A 22,493-nucleotide genomic window follows, 5' to 3' on the forward strand; every position below is an offset into this window, starting at 1 on the left:
TCTCAAGGGGATGTCCCTAGGGGTTGTATGTTGTTCTCAAACAAGCAAATCTGCTTAAATAGCGCAGGTAATAAACACACAAAAACCTACTCTTCAGATGCCTGTAAATAGTTAAGAGCAAGGGTAAATTCTTAGTTATATTCTATGTGGTTGAAATCATATCTCTGAGACAATGATAAGTTATAATAGTAAACAAAAATAATTTAAATAAGGTGAATGTATGCTTTGAGTGAATAAGAAATCAAAGTAACTGCACTAAATCTAACCAAGTCACCGCAATAGACTTAAACTACTATCCAACCAAGAGATTTAAAAAGCCAAAGGCAAGGCATAGGTGAACCAAATCAATATGTTATTCAAAAGACTAAATTACACCATAATGACAACACATGATAGGTTGAAATAGGTCTAGTAGTATGCAGTGGTGGAAGAAATCTCTCGGGTCTGGAGGTGGGAGGTTGATGAGAATTTTGTCGTTGCAGTTTGGCAAAAAAATATTGTGTAACCCCTGCAAATGGATCTCAAAATCCTTGATCTATTTATCTTTTGTTGTTTTGATGATGGATAGCATACCACATTGACTAATGGTTTTTTTTAAACAATGAATCCCAAAACTACCAACAACTCTACAATTAATTGACATGGAAACCTCTAGTCCATTTAAACAATCTTAAAGATCTTCAAGTGAATATAATAAAATTTGAAAATAAATTTTGAGTTCTTAGAATGTCGTGTACACTTTAAAAATTCTACTAAGAGGCTAACATGACAACAAAAAGTAAGTACACCCTAGTATTTTGCAGAGACTATACACTAGAACTTAAGGATTTTGTTGTGGTTTAAATTGTAAAATATATTGAGGTAAAAGGACATTTGAATTGTGCTTTACGTTCTAAACGAGTGTGTTGATACAACTATGATAGTGGGTTTTACTCTATTTAAACAGAATCTCTAGTAAGTGAAAACCTACCAATTTCCTTCAGTCAGAACTCTTGTACTCAAAAGTTGCTACATCATTAGGTCCCATCCAACCTTTCTTACTTGCTAGTATTTATCCATCTTAATGCCCTCTGCATACATGGCTAATAAACCTATGCTGCATGACCTAAATTAGGTGACTAGATATCCTAGTAAAGTGCATGATATTGAGAAGAGTAATCATTCTTCACCAAACCATAGAGAAGCAAAGAACAAGCAAAAAGAAAAATATACAAATGTTTGAAATAACAAAGCAGCTACTTGTGTCAACTACATTTTTAGAAAGTTGATATACATTAGAAATGCTTACATACATGGAGAAAATAAAAATATGAGTTGAAGAGCGAACTTGAAGCTTGTTGGACCATCTAGTCTTTTAAAATTCAAACAACTTACTACAAGAAGCAATATTTAAATACACCTATAAGTAAAGTGATAACCCCAAAAGAAAAGACAAGTTGAAGCTCCAAAATTATGGCATAGACTTCCTAACAAAATTTTCTGACCACAAAATGCTTGCGAGAAACTACCTTAAAATATTTGCCTATAAAAGAGAACATTATTTCTATGAGTTTGAATTTAGTATTTGCATCCTCATCAAGCTAGTAGGATAACATGTTTTGAATCTACTAGTCAAGACAGAGAAACAACAATTTCTAGGACAAAGACAACTAAAAATTTTAGTAGCTTGTATTTGAAACCCACTTGTCCATGTAGTGAAATAACATTTTTAGGCATTCCCTGCTCCATTACTTCTTAATCGTAATTCAAAACAACATAAAACCTAAAGTAATAAAAAGGTTGTGTCATTATTTTTTCCACTGATTTTCCTAGAGTAAGAGATGGAACTATATTTTTTTTTACAAAGACATTGTTCACAAGAAATTCTTATATAAGATACCATCTGAGTCCAACAAAAGCAAGTTGGACACACGATTAAAAAACTGAAAATTTGAGCCCATTGAGGCTCCCAAACCTGATATTTATCTGAGAGGATTCAAAGCCACTTCCTCAGTACTCCAACCTTTTTGTCTCCTATCAAAAACTTGGGAAGATTAAGAAGAGAGTTCACCCTTGTAGCACCATCAAGAGCAGACCATTCCTCATCATCACCAATGGAAATACACTCAACAAGTTTTCTCTGGGATTGTGTTCTCTCTGGGCCCTTCGGTTCCTTGGAGCTCTTGACTCTATTTAAATTTTGAGATGCATCATTCAGATCATTAGCATTCCTCACTGTGTTTGCACGCTCTAATGTGGGGATATTTGTCTCACTAAAGTATCTTATGTTCTTGTCCAAATATTTGCGTGAATTTGTAGCTGACACTGAAGTGATCTCTTGTGGCACTGCTTGACTACTAGGGCCCTGTGCCACTAGATTTTTTTTATTTTGGCTCATATGGTAGAGAATTATTGAGGAAAAGACAGAACACTGCACAATCATCCACTTTGGAAGTTGGATATTTTAACCTCCATGCTCGAACAACATACTCCACCAAAGCTCTGGTTGCAGTTGTTTGAGAAGGTGTTGATGCCACAATTTCCACAACCTCCTTATTAGACAATACATCCCAGACCTACGGAAAATATGTAAAGATCAAATACTGATTTCTAAGTACGTTTAAATTGCACAATCAGGATAAGTATTAATGATAAATTTGTAATCAGAATCTCAGCATACCCCATCCGTAGCGAGTACAATGAATTCATCTCTTTTAGTTAAACAACTGTAAGAGACATCAGACACATAGATTAGGCCAAATTCCTTTAGACATAAATCACCGAAATATATAACCATTGGTAGCCTGGATGAGTCATTATGAGTAAACCAAACACGTGCTACCTCAGGCTCATCATGCAATGCAAAAACTCAGCCTTTGCATTGTCGAATCCTCTCAGTTTCCCCTGAATAACAGTGAAGAGCAGGATTAGAATTTAATGTACAGAAGGTCAATCCATATCAATACAAATAAGGTGTTTCCAATTCACTAGTTCTGAATTGATGTTATTCCAAAGGTAAAGTATTACATGGTAGCAATAAACAAGGTGGATGAAACTCCATTAGAAAAGAATTATGCCCTCTTTTATAGGGATCCCAATTCCCAAATGCTTCCAAGGTTAGCTAAAGGCAATGAAAACATAGGAACCACAAGTTAAAATCCCAAATATCATCTGTAAAGACTTATAAACTTTGTAATTATTCTAGAAAACAGGTCAAGTAAAAGTTCCATGCAGTGCACTGCATGAAATTTTATTGTAGGATTGCATCAAGTTCTTTTACAAATTCTCAAAAAACTTGTACATTGTTCTTAATGCAGTTAAGACCAGTTATTAATGATTATTTATTACAAAGTAATGTAGAATTTTTTGAAATCATGGCTTTCTACAATGAAATCCAAGTCAAATATAAAAGGGAATAACATTGAATCAGAAAAATCCTTTTCCAAAATTTTCATTTTCTTGAAAAATGATCAAAATGCATTGCCCAATGTCCACAGGGAACAAAAATTCACTCTTTTACACTGGGGGAATAACAATGTCCTAAGTGTTATTCTTTCATCTTTGTCCCATGAAAATTTTGGTGCTTGAGTGTTTCAGATGGTAAAAACGTAGACCAACTTCAAAATAAAATCCCTTGGTCTGTTTTAACTTTTCATAAGGTTTTCTATCATTTTAACCTCATATTTAAAATGTCCCAAGTATTCTTTGACAGACAACCATTGAAAATATCCCTGTGCTATAATCTATACAGTTTAAATTCAACAAAAGGCTGAGTTGGTACATGTTTATGAGAGGAGGGTGCCAAGAGATGGAAATTTCTCTTTACTCCAGAACAATACAGAAAATAGAGTAAAATAGATTTCCTTGTTTGATTTGGGTAGAACTATCATTTTTTAGAGTGACATAAATAAGGGCTCCATCTCCAGATGACTCCTACTTTTCTCCTATTTCCTCAACCTCTACGAAGCAATTAGCGAGATGTCAATACCAAAGGTAGCAGACAGAGTTGTGGACCAACTTTAGACAGCTAAACCCTCTCTGCATGTCTCTCTGTTTTGACTAGTACTTTTGTAGTCTTAGAGGGATGTCCCTAGGGGTTGTATGCATTTCTCAAACAAGTAAATCTTCTTAAATGGTACAACTAATCAACACACAAAAACATACTCTTGAGATGCTTGTAAGAAATCAAGAGTAAGGAAAAATACTTAATTATATTATATGCAGTTGAAATCGGATCTCTAAGACAGTTATAAAAGTAAACAAAAACAATTGAAATGAGGTGAATGCATGCATTGAGTGAATTAAAAATCAAAGTAAATACACTAAAGCTAATCAAGTCACTACATTACACTTAAACTACTATCTAATCAAGATATTTGCAGAGCCAAAAGGGAAGGCATAGGCCCAACCAAATCAATGTGTTATTCAAAAGACTGAATTACATCATAATGACAACACATGATAGGCCACAATCTATGAGGTGGGAGGTTGATGAGAATTTCATTGTTGCAATTTGGTCAAGAAAATACTGTGTAACCCGACAAATGGATATCAAATTCCTTGACACTTTCCTCCTATTTCCTAAACCTCTACAAAGCGAGTAGCGATACATCAATACCAAAGGTAGCGGTGGGTCAAACCCATTTACAAATTATAGAACATTTCATTCCTCACCGTAACAAATGGAATCACGTTTAAATATGAAAAAATCTCATGATTGATTTATTACTAAATCACATCATAACCCACACAAGAAAGAGAAAGAAGACTTACCTCACACACCAAAGAGAAAGAAATTTCCTAGAAGAAGAAGGAAATATACTGCCTTGAAATCGCCAATCATCACAGAACAAAATCTCCAATCCTCATCGAACAAAGCAAGAAATGTACTGAAACAATTTCCAATCATCACCAAACAAAGCAATAAATTTTCTAAAATAAGCAGTAAGCAGTGAACAAATGAAACGAATAGCGAGAAACGAATAGATGAAATAAAGAAACAAATGAACGCTCTTAAAGGAAAGTCTGATAAACCTAGGGGGGCAGATGGACCTAACTAATAGCCAACAAGCCCAAACATTGGGCATGCCCCAATTCATCTTTCCACGACTGAACTTCCCCATCATAGGTGGCTAATTCGAATGCAGGGACACTCGCGGGTGGAGGAGGATCTCTGCAGCTCGTCCGTTGCAAAGTCAGTTATTCACGTGAAGGAAGGGCTCTGTAGTGTTTTCTTAAGTATCATAACTATTTTATTAATTAACAGCTATTTTTTTTTATTTTTTATTTTTAATGTTTTATTTAAATAAATAAATAAAAAATCGTAGCTATTTTAATCTGATGGAAGACCATTGTTCAATTGTCTAACAATGGATTTGAGGGTGAAAAATGGTGCAGAGTTGCAATTAGGGGATATCTTCTCAGAGGGAAACACCTTACGATGTAATAATGTTTAATAAATGTGATTATCAACATTTAACTTATGGTTATCCTAGCATGCTAAAGTAACCATAAATGTAAATGAAGAGGATAAAGATAAAAAAATCAATGTTGCATATGCGGTAATAAGGCAAGTAAGTGGTGACAGTGAATTTTGATAAGACACGATTATTGTGCTAATATATTTAGCAACATATCAGTCGAAGCGAGATTAGTGAATTAAGAGTCGGTGGTTAATGGATTCAAACAATCCGTGAATAATAGCTACAAATTAAGTATCTAAACACAAGTGTGATAATGAAAAGTTTAATAAGTAACCATAATGCATCAATATGAATTAGCCATAAACCAATTAACACCTAAGTAGTCACATAGATGATTGTTCATCTAAGAAATATTTACTATCCAACATTTGATACTAAAGTGTAGAGTGTTATGATGAGAGGTTAAATTTTACTAGTATTTTGTTTCCATCTCTTCATTGTACATAATTTATTTATTTTATTTTATTTGGTAAATGGGTACAAAAATTCTATTAATCAAAAATCATTTTCAAAATATACATGACATTGAACCAGTTTGTCAACATGATGCATAGCATTTCTTCTCATGATGACCGGCAAGTACCTTGAGAGAAATAGTAGTACTAAAGACTTTTCAATATCCTATCCTTCTCATGATGCTACTGAAGACTGCCTATGACATAGCCACTACATCAAACATTCTCTCTATTCAACAATATCCAAGATATGCAATGTGAGGCTTTTGTTTGTGAGTACAAAAAATTAACAAAATTACGAAACCTAATGTTATAATATGAGCATAAATGACGAAGGTATGGCAGGGACATCATTGCACGACTATGCTAATATAAGTTTGAGTAGCTATGGAGCCACCATGACATGCAAACACTCCAACAACCAAATAAAACCATAGATCAAGGATCATAAGACACCATTTTGAAATTAGTTGATCAGACTGTAGAGACCAACCACAAAAAGCATAAAGCAGAAACTTGAAATGTTAATTTGAAATCACCACCAGAGACATTGGGCCTCCATTTTTTTAGGGACTGAGTTGAGAGGGGGTGCATTGTGGACGACAGGAGTATTGATCACCGCAGAAGCATCTAAATTGTTCCTTGAATAGGAATCCGACTCAGAAACAATATTTGTTTCCACTCTATGAAGGTGAATAAGAATGTCACCCAAATAGTACTAGATGGTTCTTAGGAGGCACTCCAAGTCTTCCCGCCCTGCAAAAATCTTGTAATGATCCACCCGTTTATCTCTAATGAACAAACATAGTAAGGAGTCAAGTTTTTGATAACCACTAAATGTAGAAAGTACAACTTATGCTTTCTGAATTTACCAAGATCATGGATCCATTTTAGATCTTGATTTCCAACCTCGGAATCAGAGAAATGAGGTTTATCTCAAAATTCCCGAGATTCCAAAATTTGAATCTCTTAACCAACTTCCATTGGTGTTGTATCATATAAGGACGCCAGATAGGTCCATCCAGACAGTCATCTGGGATGTGAATATACCCTCGAACTGGACCCTCCACTATAGTTGGCCATTCATTGACGAGGAGACATCGTCATTGGGATAAGTACACAAGACAAACTATCGAGTAGAACTGCAATATTGATGTTAGGAAAAGCTACAAAATTCCTTGGTGACTAGTGAAATCCGATGTAATATACCCTCCAATTTCTATGCAATAATGTATTGTTTTAGACTTGGTCTATAATTATTTTTGAATTGAGTGACTGAGGAAGTCACATTAGACTATGAATAATTTGATATAAAAAAAAACTTATGGATGATGTAATAAATGAATTTATTATGAATAAATAATAAAATGAGAATTACTCAGGAAATGGAGCATGAGAGTAGAAGATTTCCTGTCAGCTGGAAACAACTGATTTATGATGAATTGAATCTTCCCTATTAAATCTCCTTAAAATCCCTAAGAGAAAAAAAAATTGAAAAATGAATTTAATACAATGGGAGAGAAAGATTGTATTAAATTCCTTAGTTGGAGATAGATACTAAGTTGGGTAAAGTACAGCGTTGCGGGAGAAAAAGGTGGGCTTTAAAGAAAAAGGAAGGAACTTTTTCTTGAAAAAGGAACAAGAGAAAATCCTAGGAAAAATAGGTTGCCACACCCAAACTGCAAAATAGAAATTTGTTGGAAAGAAAAAAAAATATAAAAGAAAATCATTGATAATCAAAGGGGTTGTTGGTTCTGGTGGTGGCATGGAACTCTTAGCTCGAGCGAAATTGGAGGAGTTAGTTCATGGTCGAGAGGAGTGCAACCCAGTGCTGAGTAATTCCTCATTAGAAGATATATTCTTTAGACTTTTGATTATAAAACTGTTGCACGATTATTCTTATTATTATTTGCTATTGGTTGTAATATTTTGTTCTAATTATGTTTCTTTGTAGAGAGATAGAATAATGATAACCCTTATAATTATACTTTGTTGTATGCCATATTTATATTTATATTTCTCTGTAGCATGATAGTATAATGAGAAAATCCTTTTCGTTGCATGTTATTATAAGGAGTAAATTGAGCTACATCTTGGACTCGATTATTTTTTGTCGCATAGTCGAAGATATGATCAATTCTGAGGCATGCAAGAAATTGGTTGTTTCTATTAAGTTCTCGAGATATGTTGATGCTCCATTATTAAGGAGGTATTATTTATTATTTATAGGTAGTCACATTTAGTTAAGCTGAAATAGGAAGGAAGATAGGGTGTGGGAAGCGAAACCCTTGTAGACTACAAGGAAATATTTGCATGCAAGGAAGGGGAGGTTATTAAGGTAAGGGTGATAGCTGGAATAAATAGTCCTAAAACATTGTTATAGTTATAGCTTGTACTGGGATTGAATAAAAAAGGTGTATGCTTTTTTAATTCTATTTTTTATGCTCGGCAGACCAACATTCATAGTTTGGAGTTTTAAAAAATGCTTAATACAAAAAATCTAAAAGTATTATGTTATAGATCACATTATTGTTACCATGATGAGACATAAAACCAAGCATTATATGCCATATGTGAAATAGTGTAGATAACCATGCTAACACAAGGAATTATTAATACACGTTGGAGGATAACAATGAATTTCAAATCCGATATGTAGTAGTAAAATTAACAGTGAGGGTTGTCACACGTATCGAGTAACCAAGCCACTTGATCCAGTGGTATAGTTAACTATATATATCGACCCCTAAACACCTAACTAGGAAAAACAAAGCTGATAACATTCCAAATAGCTGCATATAATACTGTAATTAAAAAACTCCCGAAACTAAAACCGTTGGTACTGTTAAAATTAAATTTTTGTTTAGAGAACATTACCAAAAAGAAACGTTTTGTAGTATAAATGTAAACCTAAATATGATTATGAGACCGAAGGGGAACAAATGTGAATGTTGTAACCCACAATATAGAGTGAAGATTAAAACACCATCTATTGATTAAAAAAGTAACCAATTCTAGTAAAAGTATAATTATTCAAAGTACGTAAGAAAAAAATTCCATCATATTCGAAAACATTTGAATGTATACCATAGAAAATCCATACAACCTCAATTCCACACCAAATGGAGCAGTACAGGAAAAAATACAATTGCTTGCAAATTCAGTGCATAACCAAATATATCTCAAACTTCGCAATTATTCTCTTAATTTTTTTAAAAACATGAATTGTAGGCCATCGGCCAAGACCTGAATCAAATTAGCAAAAATAAAACCTCATAATAATAAGAATATAGTTGCTCTATTTTCCATAGGAAACTCGTATAGCACGCAACCAAGAAAGAAACATTGTTTGAACCGACCTGGTACACAAGGGTTGTGGTTAGAAGGCTCCATTTTCTCATAATGAAATATTTACATGGGCCTGGAGATTTAGAGAGTACCTAGAAGGAAACAACATGTATGAGAAATGCTATAATGAAGCTGTATTCATCGAAAAAAAAAATTACGTTGAACAAAGAGTTGGAAGAAGACAGCGGAAGGTATTGATAAGTTACCTATTTAGGGACAAAAAACACATTCTACCTGCACAAGACGCATAGTGGAAACATTATTAACAGGAAAAGAAAAACCTTTGACCAATAAATCCAAGAAGTGGAAATATATAGATAGGGGTTTCATAGCAGTGTAAACTAGTGACTTTGACAAAGAAATCAACACTTAGAAAGGAAGAAAAGAAAACGCTTACATACCTATGTCATAGCCAGCAAAGAGGTGCTTCAAGAAATTACAAAATGCATCCATACAAAGGTGAAGTTTCCATGACTTCCTAAGGAAGCAAATGGATGGGGGTAAAAGACCCAATAAGGTTTTACCTAGGGTAAAGAATGGTCGACCAGTAAAGAACAAAAAAAAAAGCACGAGAGGACAATTTTTCCCCTAAGTCTGTCAAGGTAGAAAATGATGTTGCAGAAAATTTTGCAGAAGGGGTGCTGAAATTTTGGATTTTAGGACCTCAAAAGCTCGATCAAGCGCTTAAATTTTAAATTCAAATAGATCGATTGATCCATTTTTTTAGCACTCGAGAAGCTTGATCAAGTGCTTAAAAATGGATCGATTGGGCGCTTAAATTGCTCGATCGAGCACTTGAACTGCTCGACTGAGCCCTCTTTTTTTTCACCTAAACGCACCTTATCTTGCCAACAAGTGTAACCCAGATCCATGTTATCACCCTGATGTATAATTATGAGTATGATTCTTTGATTGGGGCTTCATCAACCAATGAAATAGACCTTTTAGATAGACCCAATATGCTTGTCAAAAATACATTAGGGGATTTTTGAGGTCTAAAATGGGCCTCCTAAGAAAAATGTACAACCAAAATAAACTTTATAATAACCAATAGGATTCAAGATGATGATGTCAGCCATGGGGGATGATTCACCATTTTGGAGTAAAAAAGTAAAAGATAAAAAAATAAAAAAATAATAAAACTACTTTTCAACTCATACTTTCAACTTATCTCCCCAAGATTTTACTCAAATTTCGAGCGGGAGTACTTGTTGGATGTAAAATTTAATTCCTCATCCAAGGAGTACCCATGTTCCATACTTTCGATGGAGTCTGATATACGAAAAAAAAGAAATACATGAAAAGCGTGATTGCAATCACACTTTTCATGTATTTCTCATTTTTCATGTAGTAGGGTCCATCAAAAGTATGCAACATGGGAACTCCTTGGATGAGGAATCAAATTTTTCAAACAACGAGTGTTTCTGCTGGAAATTTGAGTAAAACCATAGGGATATAAGTTGAAAACACAAGTTGAAAAAATATTTTTTTCTTTTTTTCCCTCTAAAATTTGATGATTTAATCTAATCTTATTTTATTATTTCCACTATTATTTTATAATTTCCTTAGAAGGCCCATTTTCGACCTCAAAATTCCCCTAATGAAAGATTCTTCTTTCAAGGTCGACTTCTATACAACTATTAGGTCTCAACCTTATATGTGTGTGTGTGTTTGTGCAGATCTCTTGTTTCGGAATGGCACAACTCGTGGGAGAAAGAGCTTCTACAAGCTTTGGTAATGGCTTATAAGTTACTTAGAATTTTATTCATATGATCTCGACCTTTTTGGGTAATTGTAGATTCTGAACAATCCTTCCAAATGAGGTTGAGAATGACATTTTATGGTTCCTTTGCAAATAAAATATTTTTTTGATACAAGGACTACCTTTGTTCCTTAAGAGACATCTCAAAGATTTAATTCAATTACTTTAATAACATTGCACAAAACTTCATGAATTTCAAATTCTTGAGAAAAAATCAGACCTTAACTTCACTAACCAAGATTCTGCATGCACTTCTTTATTCAAACCACACTTATCCACTAAGTCAGGGTTAACATAACTAGAATTAAATCCAAGGTCAATCAAAATAGAAACAACTTGATCAAAAAGCTTATTGTCCATCTCAATGATAGATGCCTGGAGATCTGCCTGTGTGTTATACAATGCTGCATATATACGAGGAATTCTCTGCCCAACATCCCCAATAGTTTGCACCTCCTATGCAATATAGATCTAAGGTTGTGACCCATGTCCCTGTCTAGCTACATTGAACTTATTGTATGATGAAACATTCTCTTTCTCTTCTACATTTTGAGGTCTTGTTCTTTTCGGCTGCCAATTATCGTTACCTTTATCTTTCCCTTTCCAACCTTGCTAAGATTCATTCTTACGCTTTGAATGCTCGTAATAGTGTTTCAATTTTCCAATAACTTCCTCAAGTTACTGAGGCTCATCATACTCAATTCAATCTCTAAATTTTAATGGAAACATAATGACAAATCTCTGAGATTTAGCCTTCTCATCTTTAAGATATGGTACATACCTCAATAGCTCTAAGAACTTAGTCGTATACTCCTCATCTATCATCAATCCCATCTTTAGCTCATAACATTCCTTGGTCTTACTTCCATAGTATCTTTCTCACAAGTATTTCTTCCTGAAGAGTCTCTTGAATTCATACCAAATCAAGTCTTTTGCCCTGATGTCTCTGACCCATTTTACATCTTCCCACTGATACCTTCCTTCCCTTTGAGGCTAAATATAGCTATTCTAGCCTTCAGATTCTCTGTGTACTCATGTAGTTCAATTAATTTATTTGTCCTAAGTAACCAAGCCTCTACATCCTCCAACTTCTTCAAATATCCATCAAAGGTAGGTGGCTTAGATTTCTTGAACTCATCTAGCAAGTATCCTTTTCCACTCCTCCTAATGGAGTGGTAACGATGACGATGATAGTGTCTGTCAGAACCATAACTAGAATAGTACATGTGTCCGTCACCTCTCCTATCTAGAGTATCCAAGAGCCTTCCATCTCTAACCGTGTCATCCTTATCTGACCTGTGCCCACCATGAGATCTACTTCCATATGCCTGATTAGTTCTATCCTCCTACTCATGGATGATCCTGAGTGGTCCCTATCTTTGCAATTCTGACAAACTCTGAAGGATTACTACATTTACTTCTGCTTTTTTCTCTTGTGCCTAAATGATTTTGTCATTGTTTGCCTTACAACTTCTTACTTTTTCCTTCAAGATTCTCAATGTGTCTACTAAGTCAGAAGAGTTCCCAACACCACGTTGCTCATATGATCCATAGGGAGAGTCTAGTGAACTATATTATACCATCTTTCTATACATATTTGATATTCTTCCTGCAAGTATACATGTCAGCTAAACTAGAACATAATATAATCAACATACCTTCGTATAGTTCCGAGGAGGATATGTCGTCTACAAGATCAACTAGATTAGCACAATACATGTATAAACATAATCATAACAACATATAGATAGCATCCTAACCATAGTCCAATCATCAATGCATGACCATATCAACCACACATCATGACCCCGTGCATGACAACTATAACCATGTCAATGTATGCATAACAACATGTAAACACTGTTGTGTATAAAAAATGCCTCACTGACATACACTCATGACGACACATTCAGCAACAACAACATCAACTTTTCCATGGTGACACAACCGCAACCATGCCCAACACCATGCATATGCAACAAGCACATAGACCACAAGCATAGAGAACACATATGAAACTGACATCAATGTATGACCAACACATCGCCCATCTAGTCCAAGGGGTGAACCATGCTCTCATACCACTCTATGACAGCTTCCTCCCACATTTACCCAAGTCAACTAGTCTATTGGGGTAAACATGTGACAAGAGGATACTATGATCTGGTTCAACACCCCGTGTACAATTAAAGAAGTGGAACTGACAAACACAACCAATCTGACCATCTACATATGTTACAAAAACTTCAGGAGCCAACCAACCCTTAGAGGTGACCAACCCTTGAGGTAACTTGACATTTCACTGACCTAGATCCTTAGTCACTCCCATGACATGGGAATGCATGCGAATGGGACCCTCCAGTCACTCCCACAGCAAGGGCATGCTAGTGACTGGGGACTTTTTCAGCTAGTTTTGAGCCAACGACCTTGGATTCTGTGCCACTTTTTCAGAGATAAGGCTTTAGTAATGATAAATAGCATAGAAACAAAGGTACTAATGCAAACATTTGATCAATGAAGTGACTGGACACCTACTAGCCATGACAAGGATTTCGTCAACACATGTCACAAATATGCATTCTATAGGTCATAAAAACAGATATGATCATAGGGATCTCCTACTTATCTGAGAATCACTAAGAAGCATTGATGCATTACCATAATAGTTGCATTATCATCTATTATGTCATATATTCATTGTTCATTCATTTACAAATCAAAACATGATGAGAGCCATACATCATCATTGTTATAAAACATACTCATAACCAGTATATAAACAACATAAATAAAAAGGATACAATAGCCATAAAATCCTCATATAAATTAGTACATTTAAACATGAAATACCAAGGAAAAGAGCTCTTAGTAATGAGTGCAAAAGCCAAACAGATATGGGACTTCCACAAACCACCTGACCATAGGTTGACTGAACCAAATCTTTCTTTTAGCCAATCACCCCCATGCCATATTCCAAGCATGAATGTGGGAATAATAACCAAAATCAACCAAGGATTCAAGAGGCTAAACCACCTCACCCTCATCAATAAAAGCAAGGTTTACCATAATCTATCCCAAATCATTAGGTCGTAAACAAGCATGGACACCACTCGATTTCTCCACCTACACTGTGACGAATTTTCCAATCTCCTAGTCTCTAAGTTTTACAGTACATCCCACCATACAATGGTCGAGGATCCCTAGGCCTAGCCATGACTCCACCCTCCAAGATTTACCATATATCCTGCCATTCATCAACCAAGGATTCCTAGGCCTGATAGACGGCACCCATCTCTACTATTTACCATATATCCCGCCATTTAGTAGTTGAGGATTCCTAGGCCCACCAAGGTAACGCAAAATTTGGATTTACGCAACCCACCATCTGGTTAAGGGGTTACTAGGCCAAGGCTTTACCGCAATGCACAGTCTAATTCAGGGATCACTAGGCCATGTATTATTTCTTTCAGAGACCACCTCACTCAGTTTCGAATCCATCTGGCAATCCAGCTCAACCAAAACATGAGAACCCCATCATACCATGGTTATGCGGAAATGATAAGGCAAGGCTAAAGAACATTGTCACACCTGGAAAAACCCATGCTAATGACAACAAGAGAACCAAGAACACACATGCATGCCAAAACTAGCAAGGAAATCATACATGTAACTCGATACCTGCAAATAATCTCGCAGTAGTCGCTTGATCCTGCTCTTCCTTGCTTGGTCTTTGTTTCCCTTTTCCTTCTTTTATTTTCTCCATCCAATGCTAAAGTGCTCCAAGAATTCTTTAAGTTTTCAATAGTGTGAGAGAGAGAGAATAGAGAGAGAGCTCCAAAGCTGAACTCGGCAAAAGAAACCACCAATCTTCAAAAGCCTTTTTATTAATGAGGCCTCTATTCTCTTTCATTTTCCATTATTTTACTTCATTTTCTTCCTCACATACAACATGTAACCTTTCACCTTCATTTTCTCCCAATTTCCATTATTTTCATAAATAAATTGCCAAATATGTCATTTTGCCTTTCTAAAGCCTTTGCCATTGCCTTTGCCAATTTCCTTAGCCATAAGAAACCAAATGAACACCCACACTATGATGTTTTGCCCAACATTAAGCTTGGAATAAGTTCCATGACCTCAGTTATTATTTTTCCTTTATTAAATTTATTTACATGGAATTTTGACCAGGGTTGTTATAGTGGTGCACAAGCATGAACTAGAAAAAGATGAAACTCTATCCATCGAAATACGGTCTTTGAAAACTCCCAATGATCAATGCAAACTTGGATCATGAAAATTCGCCGCTTTATTTACATCAAACCAAACAGATTGAAACTGAAGGTGCAGGCATTTAAGGTAAACCATCTAAAATATCTGGTGATTAACCCATTAATGCAACAAAAGGAATGTTGTACCCTCAAATGGCGAACCATATCCATGCATGGGGTTGGTGAAGACTAGATAATAAGGGATTAATATCCATGTCCTAGAGACAAAAGGTGATCCCTTCGTTTCCATACAAAACTCCACCACAACCTCATAAAAAATAACTAGAAAAAAATCAATAATGAAAGGACAGTGTCACACTGCATTTAATAATGATCCTCGAACCTCTGATCCATCGTGCAATATTGCAACTTTATATTCCCGATAAGACAAGAGGGATGCTTCCATAATCTACATAACACATGATGTTATAGCCACTTCTAAATGATCCTCTACAAATACAAGATTCGTTGCAAACTGTAGTTGTGCTTTCCATAATCAAATCCATTAATAACTACGGTCCATATCCTATTATATAATAATTATTGACTAATATCATATAGCAGCTAATATAATCTTATAATATATTCAATATAGTATTATGATATTATAATATTAAACATAATATAAAATGTTATATAATATTTAATATATTATACTATATAATGTTATTTTTAAAGTTATATACTATTATGTAATATTAAACATTATTAACCATAGAGAAAGAGGACATAGGGCTTTTGTAAAAAGGTAAAAGAAGATAGATTTAAAAACCGTGATATTTTGGTTTTCACTGAAATAGATACATTGATTTTAGTGTCATTAGAGAAATTTTGAGGTATAAAATGGACCTCCTAAGGAATATTATAAAATAATAGTGGGAATAATAAAAAAAATATTAGATTACATCATTAAATTTTAAAGGGAAAAAAAGAAAAAACTACTCTTTCAATTCATATTTTCAACTTATCTCCCTACGATTTTACTCAAATTTTGAGTGGGAGCCCATGTTAGATGCATAATTTATTACCTCATCCAAGGAATACCCATGTTACATACTTTTGATGGACCTTGCTACATGAAAAATGACAAATACATGAAAAGCGTGATTGTAATCATGTTTTTCATCTATTTCTCATTTTTTTTGTAGTCGGGTTCATCGAAAATATGCAACAACGGTAGTCCTTGGATGAGGAATTAAATTTTGCATCCAATAAGTGCTCCAACTCGAAATTTGAGTAAAATTGTTGGGAGATCAGTGGAAAAAATAGTTTTTTATTATTTATATTTTTAATCTTTTTAATTTTTTTATTTCAAAAATGGTGAATCATCCCCCATGGTTGACATCATCATATTGAATTCTATTGGTTCTTATAAAGCTAATTTTGGTTGTACATTTTTATTTTGAGGCCCATTTTAGACTTCAAAATTTCTCTATTAAGATGTTGACTCATAATCCTATCTGATTGATTGCACTGGATGCCTTGATTTCAGTGTAGATGTTGATTTCTAATCCTATTTGATTGCTTTCACTAGATGCATTGATTTTAGTGTATATGTTGATTTCTAATCATATTTGATTACTTGCAATAGATGCATTGGTCTATGATTTCAACCACCCTTTTCATATAATCAGTATGAAAAGATGGAAACACAAACAGGCGTGACAATAAGAATAGAATACGAAAATAGTTTGAGATTGATCACAATGGAAATTATTTGTAACTAACTACATTCTTATTATTCATATTTTCTATCATTCAACACTGTTACATTGTGACTTTGCAGTCAAAACTTGTATTTCATCATTGAAGTTATTAATAGTCTCTATCATCCCAACAAACTAATGAAATTGAGAAACTCGAGACTGACCATATCAATCTTAGATATATTTCGCATATTTCAAATGATCATAATAATAAAATGTTCAACAATTTTTTTGTGATCGTGCACGATTAAAACTAGCATAGATCCATCTTAAACCCACATTTATCAAGTGCCCTAAGGGATCAAATCTCTCCAGGTGCAAACGTTTCCTCATTTTACACTCAAAAAGAAATTTACACCTCAAGAGATTTGATCCATTTTGCTGTTTGATAAATGTAAAGTTAAGATGAATCTAAATTGACATAAATACATTCTTATTTTAGTTGTGATCATCTTTTCATTTTAAATCAATTTTTTTACACATTTATATATCGTTTATAATTATTATTATTATTTAAAGCTTTATTATTTACATATATTTTTGTGATTTAATTTTATTTTTATTTTCATAAATAAAATATTTTAAAATATATATTTAATTTTTATTTTTATTTTTATTTTTTAATTTTATTATATTTTTTACAATTTTATTGTTTAGATTCTTTGAGTATTCTTTTTTTCTTTAAAAATTCAATAATACTATTTGAATTATTTTAATGTATATATAATTCATTCATTATAATTTTTTTTAATATATATATATATTCACGTCTAATAATACAATAATTTTTTTAAATATAAATATTTTTCAAAATATAAATAAATATATACGATAAAATTAATTTTTGGCGTGCATCTACTCTTATTACGTACATTTGCTCTTACATATCATTCAAAAGATATAATAATACAAGTTCTTAATTTTAATTTATAAATTTTTAATATATGAAGCCACTTTATTCTCAATCCGACGCACATTGCCCTCTCATCGGGACGAACAAAAGCAAAGGCAGAGTATTATTCTCGCATTATCTTTTATTTTAAGTCTTGCATAACATTAGGTTCGCATAAAAAATTTCAGTTTTCTCGACGTTCGGTTCATTATCTTAATCTCTAAGCTTCATTTTGGAATAAACTTTCGGTTCATTCTCTTCATCTCTAAGCTTCCTTTTGGCATAAACTTTATTTAATCGAAATTTGCACAAACACTTTAAATTTATATTAATTGTTATTAATAATTTAATTTTTTTCGTTTATATTCTATTGCCCTATTTAAAAATTATGTTTTTTTCCCCAGAAAGTTATGGAAATTTAGGGGATATTTTGAAAAATTCTTGCATGGATTTTTGTAAATCCAAGTAAAAATTGTCAAAATTCATAATTTTAAATGTCTTAGATGTTTTTGATGGTGCTGAATCCATTTCCACCATAAAAAATATGATTCAAACACAACATCTACAAGATTTTTTGAAATTTTTTTCCTGGATTCCGACCACTTTTGACCGTCCGGGAATTCCTCCCCCTCAATAGACAACTCCTATTCTATCAAATATTTTAATTATTTTCTTACCATTTTATTATTATTTTATTATTTTTTTCTTTCAAAAAATAAATATTGTAATTTAAACCAGTGTAGATCCGAATCTAACATGAGCCTAAAGAGATTTAAACATGAAAACTTAATTTTTTTATCATATATATATATATTTTTAAATGGTATATATTTACACTGAAGGTGTCCTTCTTGAATCAGTTAAGCTACCACCATCGTCTACCTTTTCATTTTCGACTGTTGGATCTGTCAAATTTTTCCATCGTTGGATCTGTCAAAGCACGTTGCCGCACAGTGTGCGCTGTCGTTGCTCAGTCTGGTCATAGTTTCTCGAGCAGCAAATGCAGCTTTCACCCATCTAACGCCAATAACAACACTGCCCCTCATCAATCATCCAAAAAGATCAGCATGAAGGCGAGAAAAGAAACCTAACGTGAGACATTCACTTCGGGAAGCGGAAGATGACGTGAGCCGTTAATAGATTTATATAGCAGACGATTCTTTCTCATAACTCATTTATCTACACATCAATCAGACGCGTACGAGAGAATCCTGATAATTTTCGATTGGGCAGGATTGTTTTCATATTAGCTCAACATTAATGGCATCTCCAGCCAGAGCTCCAGCCTCCAGTCACGAGTCCCGGCTTCCAGGCCCCAGCTCCAGCGACCAGGCACCAGCCCCTGTATTTGCACGTTTATTGCTTCCTCAATACATTTAGCTGGAAGCTGCCAGAGTTGAATGACTTCAGAATACGTGCGAAGAGCCCATTCCAACTGAACAATTGCCATCGCACCAAACAATTGACATTTTGAAATTTTGGAACTATAAAAATATATGGGTAAATCAACTTTACATTTTCAAGTGAGGAAGAGTACTTCTAATCTTGGTATTTCAAGAACGTTTATAGTGTTTTTAAGCACACAGAGTAATTTATATTTATATAGAGCTCATGGGCTCCTTTAGCCATGGCCATTGCTCAGACTTTATACATTATTCATGAAATTTCTATTTTGATTTTCTATTTGGTTACCATTGCGTTTGGTTAATTTTGCATTTTCCTTTGAGTGGTTTGCTTATGGTAAAATGTGTATTTAAAGAAGAATTGGAGGTGTGTTCTTTTTTTTAATTAACTATCTTGAATTAACTAACTGCTCATAACAATATAATTATAATTTGTGTTATGGATCTCGATGGATTAATAACTTCTGTTCATATCAATATAGATCTCCTCGAGTCTTTTAGCCATTGCCAATGCCCAGAGTCTACATTACTCCAATGTGATTCCTATTCTGGTTTACCCTGTCTTACCATTTGATAAAAAATTTACTAAATCTTATATGTTATGTCTTTTCTTAACCATGTTGCATTTCCTTTTCATTGCGTGGGTTGCGCGAAAATACTCATTTAGAGAATAATGGGAGGAGCATTTTTCCAAGAAAGGAGTTTGAAAGTTAATTTTGGATGTTCTGGATTTGAATGATGGGTGTGCCTATAATAATACAAATATTTAAAATTTCATATTTTAAGTGTTTACTAATATTCTGTAGAGAACAAAAAAAAAGAAATATTATGAAAAGTGAGTTGTGGCTCAACACCTAAATGGATAAATAAAAAAAAACCAGACCAAATATTTTATATTATTTAAAATAAAATATATGTTATATAAAGATTATCTTTCTCTTGGAAAAAAACTAATAATAACCTTGCTTTACCAACCAACCAAATAATTTTAACAAGTAAACTTGGTTATATGAAGGGGTTTCATTAAAATTGTTCCTTAACACAATTATTTTTTCTAATCTTGAAATGATTGCCATATTTTAAATATTTAATTTCTTGGAAAAAATTTCAAATAACACAATGCAGAGTAATGTCATTGTGCGGAAAGTCAATGCATGCCATCAGAAATACAATATGGAACACTATACAATTAGAAATTGACATTGCAATACCAAGACACACCAAAGTTTTTTGGCAAAATGTTGTGAAAAAAAAATCACTGACAATTTTATGAATAATTGTTTTCCACCATAAGCATCCATACAAAGCAGTGACAATTTTACCAATAGTTTTTTTCCACCATAAGCATCCATACAAAGCTCCACCATAAGCATCCATACAAAGCACTGACAATTTTACCAATAGTTTTTTTCCACCATAAGCATCCATACAAAGCACTGACAATTTTACCAATAGTTGTTTTCCACCATAAGCATCCATACAAAGCTCTTTGTTTTATGTCTGCATAACTTTGATAGCCCATTACAATGACAATATAGCATTAATAAATTCTTTGAACCTTCTAAATAGGAAATTAACATGTGACATAAGAACAAGATAATCCTAGATGCATCTTTCCATGAACATAATGAAATAATGGGCTCTTTGGAGTTTAACTCTTGTTGCTATTTATGGGAAAAATAAATGATGCACTAATGCTAAGGAAAAAATCATTTTAGATAGAATAAAGGCAAGGAAGTGTGGATAGCATTTATAAAAGGAAACCATTAAATATCCTTTCTCATTTGCAATAAAATTTCATAAACTTTCACTATTATTTTTATCTAAAGAAAATTGTAAGTATCAACTTAAATATTGTAGAATTCATGGCATAGCTTGGATAAATTGTCTGGTACTAATTACATGGAAAACTAAAGACAATTATGAATTGACTCAAATGATGACAGGGAAACAACACTCTCTACAAGACCATTTCAGGGGAACCACCACATTGAGCCAAGTCACGGTAAACAGACCTATTCATGTCCTCACAATCACATGGTTGTTTTAGCCAATTTCCAATAGTTACATGATTAGCATGGCTTTTAGACTTCTGCTCTGGTGTTGATATTGCATTAGCAGTATTATCTATTGGCCCTACATAGCCATGATTAGCATGGCTTTTAGACTTCTGCTTTAGTGTTGATATTGCATTAGCAGTATTATCTGTTGGCCCTACATAGCCATGGTTAAAATGTGTAGTGGCATATTTTTCGGGTACCGCACTCCCAATCCTTAAATTTGGGACAGTTGCTGCAATTGCACACACAATTCACATATTTTGGTGATAATTCATTCAGTATGTTGTATGCATAACCATAATACAAACTTGCTACTTCAAAAACAATGATGAAAGACAAATCTTCCCAAAGCTTCCATACCTTCGGTGTATCTTTGCACCTTTAGGGGCAATTGCTAGTATATACTTTAATCTCAACTTGATCCATATTGTCCCCTCTTCGCCACAAACCAAAGCAAAGGTAAAGTCTTATTCTCGCATTATCTTTTATTTTAACTCTTACATTCCCATAAAATTAGGTTAGCATAATTTTTTGGGTTTCCCGCAATTTTTTGTTCATTGTGATTGGCATAAACTTTATTTAATCGAATTTCATACAAACGCCTTAAAACTATATTAATGATCATTAAGTGCTTGGTGTTTACCACATCATCCTCGCCCAATCCGCCTCCCTCGCTCTCCATCACAGCCCCTCTTCAACTGCCCTGCAGGCTCCGCCACAGATATAACCCAACTGCACACTCTTGCATTCCTTTCTCTACATTGCTTTCCAACATTAACAAGAAAGTCATGGAAATCGTCACCAGGGGAAGAGGCAATGATCACATGATCGACCTAGTCATCCAATTGATGACCCATGTTATTAACAACGAGGATTCCCATCACATTCTGCAAATTGACTTGAGGCCTCTGGAGATCATTCTACAAGATATTGCAACCATCTTTCGAGATCCACAGAAAGCACCCCTAGAGATCGTGAAGGTTTGGTTGCAATTGCTGCAAAATTCTCTTGTTGAGGCAAAATGCCTACTCGATAGCTCGGGAGGGCGCCATCATTGTCTTGACTATGTTGTGAACAATCCCAGGAGGCCCTCCAAACAAATAAGAGAGTACCAGAACAAATTGTTTAATGATTGGC

At 33.9% G+C, this 22,493-nt stretch overlaps 1 pseudogene; it reads right to left on the reverse strand.

The window, feature by feature from the left end:
* Nucleotides 1–1,975: 1,975 nt before the first annotated feature.
* Nucleotides 1,976–19,343, reverse strand: LOC149201824 (putative protein phosphatase 2C 66; annotated as a pseudogene).
* Between the last annotated feature and the right edge of the window lie 3,150 nt (nt 19,344–22,493).

This window comes from Pinus tabuliformis, chromosome 2_1 (assembly GCF_031772625.1).
Source record: "Pinus tabuliformis cultivar Carrire ecotype Pingquan chromosome 2_1, CPIR1, whole genome shotgun sequence".
Taxonomy (NCBI): Eukaryota; Viridiplantae; Streptophyta; class Pinopsida; order Pinales; family Pinaceae; genus Pinus; species Pinus tabuliformis.